Raw genomic sequence first — 10,861 nt, forward strand, 5'->3', positions numbered from 1 at the left:
CCTTTTATTTCCTTATCTTGCCTAATTTCTCTGGCTAGAATTTCTAGCACTATATTAAATAGAAGAAGTGAGAATAGGCATCCTACTTTAAAGTAAGTGGTTTCAGTTTCCCCCCAATATACTATGAGATTGTTTTTGGGTTTTCATGGATAGCATTTATGATGTTGAGGTAAGTTACTTAGATCCATGTGTCTTCAGCACTTTATCATGAATAGGTGCTGAATTCTCTCAAGGGCCTTCTCTGCATCTATTGAGATAACTAAGTAGTTTTGTCCTTACTTTTATTTATGTAGTGAATTACACTTATTGGTTTGCATGTATTAAACCATCCTTGCATCTGCAGAATAAAAGGTCTTTGGCCATTGTACAATCTTCCTTATATATTGTGGAACACAATTTCCTAACATTTTTACTAAGTATTTTTGCATCTAAGTTCATCAGGGATATTGATGTGTAGTTTTCTTTCCTTGAAGTGTTCTTATCTGGTTTTGCTATACTAGTTACTGTGTGATACTGGCTTTGTAGAAAGAATTTGAAAGTGTTTCATCTCTTTATATTTTATGGAATAATTTGAGAATATTGGCATTAGTTCTTCTTTAAACTTTTTGTAGAATTTATTTGAGAATCCATCTGGTCCTTGGCTGTTTTTTTAAGGCTTTTTATTACTCCTTCTATCTCATTGCTAGTTATTGATCTATTTAGGTTTTCTAAGTCCTCTTGCTTTAGTTTTGGCATCTTGTGTTTTTCTAGAAGTTTATCCATTTATTCTAGGTTTTCCAATTTATTAGAGTATAAGTTTTCAAAATAAACCCTAATGACCTCCTGAATTTCTATTATATCTGTGGTGTGATCTCGTTTTTCATCTCTAATTTATTCATTTGGGTTTTCTCTCTTTTTCTTTTATTTAATTTGGCTAAGGTCTTACATATCTTATTTATCTTTTCAAAGAACCAATTCTTTCGTTCACTGATTTTTTGCATTTTTTAAAAAAATTATCAATTTCATTGATTTTAGCTCCAGCTCTGATCTTAATTATTTTTTTTCCTTTACTGGTTTTGGAATTCATTTGTTCTTCTTTTTCAAAGGGCTTGATGCATCATTAGGTTGTTTATTTGATATCTTCCTGATTTTCTTATGTAGTCACTCATAGCTATAAACTTTCTACTTAAAACTTCCTTTGTAGTGTCCCAGAGGTTCTAATATGTTGTATCACTATTCTCATTTAAGGTTAAGAATTTTTAAATTACTCCCTTGATTTCTTCTATCACCCATTCTTGGTTCAAAAGTATATTGTTCTATTTTTCAGTTTTTATATAGTTTCTGTGGGTTTTTGTCATGTTGATTACTAATTTCATTCCATTGTGATATGATACGATGCAAGGAATTTTCTCAATTTTTTTTTTTATATTTGCTAAGATTGACTTTGTGGCCTGAAATTCCTTTTTTTCTTTTTTCAATACTCTGGCAATTATGCATTCTATTTTAAATACAATATCCCAAAGGTATACGAAAAAGTGCTCAACATCTCTAAATATCAGGAGAATACAAGTAAAATCCATAGTATGATCCCACTTCACCCCAGTAAGAGTGGCTACTATCCAAAAGGTGGAGAGAATCCTTGTACACACTTTATAGAAATGTAAATTACTACAGTCATTTTGGAAAATAATATGGAAGTTCTTAAATATAGAATTATTATATGACATAATAACATGACTTTTGAATGTTTATAAAACATGAATTTAGTATGTCCAAGGGATATCTCATTTTCCTGCTTGTTTCAGCATTTTGCTCAACAAGCAAGCTATGTAAGCAACTTAGGTGTGCCTCAATGATGAATGGATGGAGAAGAAAATATATAAAATTGTGTAGATCTAGAATGTCCCCTTAATTTCATGTGTTAGGCAATGCAGGAATGTTCAAAGATGAAAAGATTGGATCATGATGGTTCTGAATTTATAAGTGGATTAATCCAGTTGAATGTATTAATAATGTGATTGGACTACTGGGTGGTGGTGAAAATTATAGACAGGTTGGGCATGTCTGGAGTAAGTAGGTCACTGGGGGCACAAGTTTTATTACAATATATAAATGTTTTTCTTTAAAACTACATTTTTTTCCTTTCGGAAGAAATGTCTCAATTGCTTCATCTAAGTCACTAGTTTTTACATCTTGTAGATGACTTTAGGTGTCTGTTAAATTCATTTTATATGCAGAGTTTAATTGTCATTGTTACAAATTGTCAATTGGACAGCAGTTTTCTCAATTTTGTTCAAGCAAAACTCTGTTCCCCTACAAAAGATCTTAGAAGATTTCCTTATGGATAAATAAAATAATAAAAAGTTGTAATTCACTTGAACCATTTATGACCCTTACTATCTGTCTACTACAGTGATAAAGGGCTGGACATTTACCCTCTCATGTGACTCTTGCAACATTATTAACTCTATTTTACCAATGACTACACCAAAATTTAAAAAAATTAACTTGTTTGACCAAAGTATTAGAAGCAATTCACCTAACCCTTTCAAAAGTGTGTGCTCTCATTCAACTTTATAATGTTTAGAAGCAAGTGCTCAAATTTTAGTGAATTGATACCCAAAGCATTCCTTGATGAGTTGAAGTGTAGTTGCAATTATTATAACTTTATGACATTAAAAGATCTTGCATAAAACCTCTGCTTTGTTTATTTCTAAAAAATATTGGGTTTTATTTATTTATTTTAGTTCATCTTCCTTACACATAAGTTCAAATTTTCTAGCTAAATTATCTCCATATCATTTTGTTTGAAATCGTATCAAATTTATATATTAATTTGTAAAAACACTCTATGGGATCAAGCTATTCTAAATGGTAAAATTAAGAATTTTCATATATGATACCACTGAGTAGGAGTTTATAATTTTTAAAACAAAATCTGTCATATTTCTTGCACAGTTGAATCATAGCATCTCTGCATAGATACAGATATAAACATATCAGTATGTAAATAATTAATTCTCTCATCTATGAACATAGAATATATTTCATTTATTTGTGTCCTCTTCAATTTCTCAAATGTTTTATGTTTTTTCAGTGTTCAGATTTTACTACTTGGTTACATTTATTCTTAAAATTTTTCTGATGTGATTGCCAATAGGGCTATTTTCTTAACTTCTTTTCATATCAGAGTATATTATCTTTACATACAGATATATGTGGTAGATGTATAGATACCTCTCTCTCTCTCTCTCTCTCTCTCTCTTTCTCTCTCTCTCTCTCTTCCTCTCCCTCTCCCTCTCTCTCTCTTCCAGTTCCTTATAAACTTGCCCATTCACATACACACATATTTTCATTCCTTTTTGTTAATGATTAAGTTTGGGATATATGCAATGTAAGTTGGTACAATTTCCCCAGAGCGTACACTGCAAATTTGTAGCAAATATCTCAATAAGGTGCACATACTTTGACAAATTATGTGCAAATTTAAGAATTTGCAGATTTTTAAGAAAAACCACCAGATTGGGTGGGTGTGGTGGAACATGACTGTAATCCCAGAGGCTTGGGAGGCTGAGACAGGAGGGTTGTGAGTTCAAAGCCAGCCTCAGCAACATTGCGGTGGTAAGCAACTCAATGAGACCTTGTCTCTAAATAAAATACAAAATAGGGCTGGGGATGTGGTTCTGTGGTTGAGTTCCCCTAAATTCAATCCCTGGTAACTCCCCCACCCCAAATCACCAGATTGGAAAAAAGGATCACATTTTGCTAACAAAAGATTTAAATATGTAAAACCTGTATTAGCAAGTAAAGAATACTTTATGAAAAATTATGAACACTGATATATAAATTTTGTTTTTTAAAAGCTATGTAAAAACAGTACAAATACATGCATAAGTAAAAGTGTAATAAATAAACATGAAAAATTATCTATTTACCAGTGATTTGTGAGATCATTGCCTTTTATTTTGTTTGTACTCTTCTAAATTTTCAAATTTTCTACAATTAATCTGTAGTGCTTTTGTTTTCAGAAGAAAGAAAAAGAGTTATAAAAATAATAGTTGAAATTGGGTAATGGGTATCAGAAGTCATTTGTTGATTAGTCTACAATGCCCAATAGATTGACCTTATCCTACAGGGAAATTTTAGGTGGCATTGAGGGACTTTCGGCATTAAAATCACAAGCAGGGTTGAAGATGGAGAGAAATAAATACCAGTTACTCCAAATGGCATTTGGAAAACAAATAAAACAAAAAAATGTGGGAGGAGTAATTATATTTGATATCTTTGTTCTTGAACCTTAAGAGTTCCTCATGAAAATTTACATCTTCTCGAATTCATGTATCTTCTTGTTGGAATTGGGTGAGAGTAAAATGCTTTATTCATTGTCACTTTATTTCTTGTAAAGTCATATCATTTCAGCATCAGTGGTTTCTAATGAACTATTAAAATATTAAATTAAAAACTATTCCAAATAATTTACCTATCGCATGGAACAGAGAAGAGCTCTGAACTCAAATACTAAATAAATATTTTAATCAAATTCCTCTGAATCCTGATAAAAATACAGCTATATATTTGTGTAATGAAAATTTTATTTTGTGATTGAGTTTTTGAATCTGTATGTTTAAACACTACTTTATGTTGTTTACTTAATAACAATGAAGAATCACTGTGTCACAAATGATGGGTAGAAAAGAACTTTGGAAAATCCGGAATTCCAGATGCAAACCTTAAACCCAGGTTGGAGTTGAAATTGAGACTCAAAATCTAAAATTTTTAAAATTTTGGTTGACATTGTTCTTGTTCATGATACTAGTAAGTTATATAATAAAACACTAATTATTTTAGTTTTGTCTTTAAAAAATGAATTTCACTCTGACTTTAGCTTTAGAAACCTCACAGAATCATGACTTTCTAGAAACTGGTGATGGCAAGGATTTTTGGTATAAAATGAAAGGGGTCTATATTTTCCTCCTCATATGGTTCTTGTTTCTAGATATCCTAGAAATATCCAGAAAGGAAGAATTCTCCACATCTGCAGCAAACATCCTCATTGTATTCTTTGTAGATATAAAATAAGGATAATCTAATACTGCTGAAGATTTAAGAGAAGCACATTTTCTCCATGATTACTCTAAACATTCCTGGCTCCTCTGTTGGTACATTTTACTAATAAAAACCTCAAATGAAATTTCTTGTTGTACTCCCATTGACTATGAAGAACTAGTTTCCACAGAATAGGTCCTCTTCGTAAGGATGGAATGGGGGCAGGTACTTTTCTGTATGAAATAACTCACTTTTGTATGTTTTTACTATTCTGAGATTATTATTCTCAGAACTGGGTTTTCAGCTACCTTCTTTTTGTGCCTTTTTGAGTTACAAGGAGGGTCCTTTAAGATATTAGTTTTATGCCATCACAAACTCAAGGAATGAAGTATTCGGCTAAATTTGTACAGAGCTGGTGACTAAGCCATAGAAGTGAAAATATTTTTCAGTATTACACACATTGGTTGGATCTGTCCTAAGAACCTGGGAGTTGTGAAACCAAGCATTGTAAATACTCTCTTAAATAGTTATCAACTTAGACTAAATAGGTTGCTCCTATTTTAGATCATCAAGACAGAGATTGGGCATATAAAACATGTATTTACAGAATCATGCATAATTTTTTATTAAGAAAATGTACTTCTGTAATCTCAGCTACTCTGGAGGATGAGGCAGGAGGTTTGAGAATTGCAAGTTTAAGCACAGCATGGGCAAATCAGTGAGAATCTGTCTCAAAATTTTTCTGAAAAATATGTGTTGTGCGGGGGGGAAGGTTACGGGTGTATCTCAGTGGTTAAACATCCTGGGCTCAATCCCCAGTACAAAAAGCAAAATGACAACAATAAAAAAGCCCTTGGTATTGTTGACTTAGACCCCCCACCTCCCCACCCCAGGGTTTCTGTGGGACCTTTTCTTCTCATTTACTTCCCTCATTTATTTAACTTATGGTTATATTTCAGCTTTTGTGTTTTTTCCTGCCTTTCCTATCATTATGTTCATTATTGTCCTTTGATTTAATCATTTTGGTTTAATCTTTTCTCCTTTTTTGATTTGGTATTTAAATAAAAGTTATAATTTTGACATTTAGATTGGAAAAGATGGCTGTTCTTTCTATTAGGGTGTAGGGTGTCTTCTGTAATACTTCACTCTACTTTGAATGTGATAGTCTCATTCGCAATGTCAAAAAAAGAGGGAATAAAAAATTCTTACAATTGCTTTAGCATTTTGTTCCCTTGAAATATTAAGACATTCTTAGTAAAGGGCTGATTACTATCTGCATTGATATCTTTAATGATACTCATAGAAGTATCCAAAGTCTACAAATGAATTGGCTAGTGTTTTTATTTTTCATTTTTTAAAAAATAGGACTTATTTTAGCATTGCAAGGTTAACACCAGAGTTACAAGTCTGTGTGCCTGACCTACAAATGACAGTGCTCTAACTTAAAACTACTAAATATATATTTGTTAACCAAATGAGTAAGTAATTGTGTTCACCTATGAAGGTATTTGGAGAAAACTACTAAAAATTGTGTTAGGAATATGGCAAGTTTTGAGGAATTTATAAGGTTAATTTATATGGTTTAATTAACCCTCTGGGATGGTTTTTGGGGAACATATAATCAAGTAACATAAAGTTAACAGACTGAAAAGCATGAAAATAGAAAACTTAGTGTCTATTGTTTGGCTCATTCATGTCTTGGAGGAAAGAATGAAATATCCTTATTATCAAAGGAGAACCCTTGTTTTATTGATTAGGAAAGACATGAAAGAATTCCTGGAAAGAGAGATAACATTTAGACTTTGAACCAGAGTCTTATTTTCATAGTTTTTAACATAAAATGTAAATTGTCTTTTTTATTTTCTCTTTTTTTGGGGGAGGGGTACCGGGAATGAACTAAGGGGCACTCACGAAGCCACATGCCCAACCCTTTTTTGTATTTTATTTAGAGACAGGATCTCACTGAGTTGCTCACTGTTGTGCCACTGTGCCCAGCAATTGTTTTTTTAGTCTTTATTCCATAAAGCATTTCCTCCTTAATACATTCAATCTTAAGGTATTTGTGAATGACAAGTTTTCAGACCAAATCCCTTAGTGTTTATAGCTTTTCCCACATTGTTTAAGTAACTATATGCATTTTAAAAACCTTACTTCACAATTAAATATATGAAACTTATTTTTAAATAATATTTTAAAAGCTGAAGCACTGTATCTTCATATTACATTGCACTCATCTTCATCAGCAAATTACAGTGGAAACAAAGTAATTCCACTTGTATTCCATATCATTTTGTATAAGACTTGATTAATGTTTTTAACCTCTCTCATTGCAGTGATTAGCCTGAGTATATATGATGGAGTCAAATGAGACACAGGTGACTGAGTTTGTTCTCACAGGACTTACAGACCGTCCAGGGCTGCAGGTGCCCTTGTTCCTGGTGTTCCTTGTGATCTACCTCATCACCATGGTGGGCAACCTTGGCCTGATTGCTCTCATCTGGAAGGACCCCCACCTTCATACCCCTATGTACTTATTCCTCAGTAGTTTAGCCATGGCTGATGCGTGTGCTTCATCCACTGTGACCCCCAAGATGCTTATCAACATTTTATCAAAGAATCATAAGATATCCTTGGTTGAGTGCTCCATCCAGTTTTTTTTTTTTTTTGTAACAGTGCAACCACAGAAATTTTTCTCCTGTCAGTGATGGCCTATGATCGCTATGTAGCCATATGCAATCCCTTGCTTTACCCAGTGGTGATGTCGAAAAGACTCTGCACTTGGCTGATAAGTATGTCATATGTAATTGGTTTTCTGCACCCTATAATTCATGTAGGATTATTACATAGATTGACTTTCTGTAAGTCCAACATAATAGACCATTTCTACTGTGAAATCTTGCCACTGTTTACAATTTCTTGCACTGACCCATCTATTAATGCATTAGTGGCTTTTATATTCGCCACTTCCATACAAGAGTTTTCTCTTCTGAGTATCATAGTCTCTTATGCCCGTGACCTTTTTGCCATCCTGAAAAAGAAGTCTGAGAGGGGAAGAAGCAAAGCTTTCTCTACCTGTGGGGCCCATCTGCTCTCTGTGTCTTTGTTCTATGGCACTCTCTTCTTCATGTATGTGCGCCCTGGGTCAGGTCCAGATAAATATCAAAATAAAATGTATTCACTGTTCTACACCATTATAATTCCCCTGCTAAATCCTTTCATTTATAGCCTGAGAAACTGCATTGAGGAAGGTGATGAAGAAGTAAGTATTGTTCAGGAAATCTTCCTTATTCTTTCTATTTTACAATTTTTAAAAAATAAATCCCAATATATAGTAATTTTTTGGCTCACAGTAAGAACTTAAAATGTATTGTTCAATCAATGAATGAAAAATTTGGGCTAGATATGTTTGTCTTAATTATAAACCATTATGATCATTGTACTTTAAGAATAGATCAGAATTGTGGTTGTTTTAAATCCACACTCAAAGATGAAACTGAGATCACTGCATTACAAAGTCTTTGTAAGATGAATGAACTATTTTGTTTCTAGATATACATATTTGATACTCTTTTGAACTTAACATTCTTTTAAGACTCAGCCTGTTTAAATCCTTCATTTATAGAGTATTTATGCTCTCCTAATTCTTGAATTAAGTATTTTTCCAGTTCTTACTTTAATAGATCATCGTCATTGCAAAGACAATATATAAGTAAATTTGTTGAGTAAAGATAGCAAAAAATATCCCTTTGAATAATTTAGAATGAATAATTTTATGTGATTTAAATATGATATTGAAAAGTAACTTGTATTTTATGACATTCATTAAAATATATAAAAATAACTAAGATGCTTAAGATAATTTAGTTATATTTGATATTATTCATATAAATAGGTTTGAGTTCTTTCAATACTTCTACCTGTATTTTACTTAGTATACTTGCTTAGAAATCTGTTCCTGAATTCAGTTTTTTTTTTTTAGAATTGTCAATTGTCTAAAATACCAGCTATATACGGGATAAAAATGGGAGTTCAAAACCCACTTGAATCAAAGTGTGAAATATGATATATCAAGAACTATGTAATGTTTTGAACAACCAATAAAAAAATAAAATACCAGCTATATTTGATCATCTGTCAGTTAAATAAGTGAAGTTGATATTTTTCCCTTAGAAATGCTTTGTTTTTTCCAGTCTTCTTGAACATTCTTTAATCTCCTGACTTTATTTTATGTGACCTTTTCAATATGTATAATAAAAGGGAATGTTTTGCCTCATATATGACACATTCTTTTTATCCCTGGAGTTAAAAAAAAAAACTTATCAGAAGAACTAGCTATTTGTTGATTGCTTTAACCAATGCCCAAGGTGGGGCAGGCTGGCTTCAGACACAATTCGTTTGGGGATTATTTCCTCAGAACAGGTATATCACTACATCTGTACTGTGCCTTGGGCTGTAGGGTATCCAATCCCACCGGTTCACTCCTTGTGGTTACAGAATCTCTCTAGAAGCCCCTGTCTTCTTTTCTTACTAGTCAAGGTCTATTGCAGAGGCTACTAATATTTTTTAATGTTTCATACAGACAGATTCATCTTGGATATACAATTATTATGTATCAGCATATAAACCCTCTGTGACTTCCATACCTTCATTATTTCAATAATAATTTCTGATTATTTATGGTGTGACCTGAAGATCATAGTATTACATGCTATATGTCTTCTGCAGCCAGGACCATATAAAGCAGGCTGTCAACCTCATATCCTCCCCAAGTAAGATAGCTACATATAGTTCTATAGTTAATGGGGAAAATATCTATGCATATGTTCAACAATGGAAATATAATTTCCTGTTTAAACAAGTTTGTTTTCATGGTTTCTTGGGAGGGAAAAAACTATTTCTTGACTTTTTTTTTAACAAAAACAGTCTTAGGAGTAGACTTTCTAAATTTATTTATGTCTTCCTAGTTATATCTTTCACTGAGTTTGGGGGACTGACATCTGGTCTTTCTATTTATGCCTTTCTTGGCTTTAAACTTGTCACTCTGTTAGAAACAGGATTTGATACTATAGCATTGGTGGGAAATATTTACCTCTGGTGGTAGAGATTATGATGGCAGTAGTTGGGAGGAAAAGGGCTGTGGGTTTTAATTTCACTTTGGAGATTTTGAATTGGAAGAAGCAAATTAGATAGGTATAAGGTAGTGTGTTTTCTGTTGCTACTGTTATAAATTATCAAATATTTATTGACTTAAACATCATAAATTTATTATATTACATTTCTGGAGTGCATAGTTTTGAACTGGATCCCACTGGGCTCAAGTTAGCATTGGTAGGGATGTATTCTTCTCTGTAAATTCTAGGAAATAATTTATTTTCTTTTCAAGTATCTAGTGGCCAAGTACACATTTTAACTCCTGAACCCCTTAATCTGTCCTCAAAACTAGCACTGGTGCATCTCCTTGTGCCTATCTTCTGTCACATCTCCATTTGATCCTGACTCTTTTGCCATCCTCTTCCTCTCTATGGCTACATGTGCTAACACCGAACCTTCCTAGATACTTAAGAATAATCTGTGAATTTTAAGTTTACTCGCTAACAATATTAATGGCACTGTAAATAATAATTCCCCCTTTCCATGCAGCCTAATGTATTCCCAGGTTATCGAGATTTAGGATGTTACATCTGTGGGTGGTCAGTCTGACCAACATAGGTAGAAAAGAATATTATTTTCTAGATTCCAAATTACTGGACCAGCGAGAAATAATTTCTGTCTATGCTCCTTCCTTTCCTGACTACCTAAAAATAAACTTGGTTTCACAGAATGTGTAGGCAGGAGA

The 10,861-nt window shown here is 32.6% G+C and overlaps 1 pseudogene across 1 annotated transcript; it reads left to right on the plus strand.

Annotated features, from left to right (window-relative positions):
• Nucleotides 1–7,376: 7,376 nt before the first annotated feature.
• LOC308653879 (olfactory receptor 5AC1-like) lies at nucleotides 7,377–8,288 on the plus strand (annotated as a pseudogene). The gene has a single exon. The product of its transcript is annotated as an olfactory receptor 5AC1-like (transcript).
• Nucleotides 8,289–10,861: the final 2,573 nt, after the last annotated feature.

This window comes from Spermophilus citellus (genome assembly GCF_964194105.1).
Source record: "Spermophilus citellus genome assembly, chromosome: 7".
Classification (NCBI taxonomy): Eukaryota; Metazoa; Chordata; class Mammalia; order Rodentia; family Sciuridae; genus Spermophilus; species Spermophilus citellus.